The following is a 315-nucleotide window of genomic DNA, read 5'->3' on the forward strand; positions in this document are numbered from 1 at the left end:
CGTCGGAGGAACAGCAGTCGTCGATCGATGAGACACGAGGAGGTTCCTTTGTCTCGCTTCTGCAGGAATCCGTTGAAGAAAGTCCGGGCAGGTCGCAGCGGGCTTCAACCGGTACCGGGGTGCTTGTGTGTATCCTTGGTGATACACAGTGAGGATTTCAGCTCGGCCAGCGAGTGGACTTCTGGTTCATGACACTTTGTCAGTTTGATATTTATTTGATTTCTTACACGTTTAATAAGAATTTATCAAAAAGATGAAGAAGTTTTTTTATTTGAAATAATCTTGGTTCATATCGACATAACAAACAGACTGTTG

At 44.1% G+C, this 315-nt stretch overlaps 1 protein-coding gene across 7 annotated transcripts in view; it reads right to left on the reverse strand.

Annotated features, from left to right (window-relative positions):
• Positions 1-252: 252 nt before the first annotated feature.
• The window catches only part of mdm1 (Mdm1 nuclear protein), a 7,060-nt gene continuing 6,997 nt past the window's right edge, over positions 253-315 (reverse strand). For all 7 annotated transcript variants that reach the window (XM_035612377.2, XM_047336073.1, XM_047336072.1 and 4 more), the window contains one exon: positions 253-315. This exon is cut by the window's right edge and continues 423 nt beyond it. The gene's annotated coding sequence lies outside the window, so the exon portion shown is untranslated.

This window comes from Scophthalmus maximus, chromosome 12 (assembly GCF_022379125.1).
Source record: "Scophthalmus maximus strain ysfricsl-2021 chromosome 12, ASM2237912v1, whole genome shotgun sequence".
NCBI classification, from domain to species: Eukaryota; Metazoa; Chordata; class Actinopteri; order Pleuronectiformes; family Scophthalmidae; genus Scophthalmus; species Scophthalmus maximus.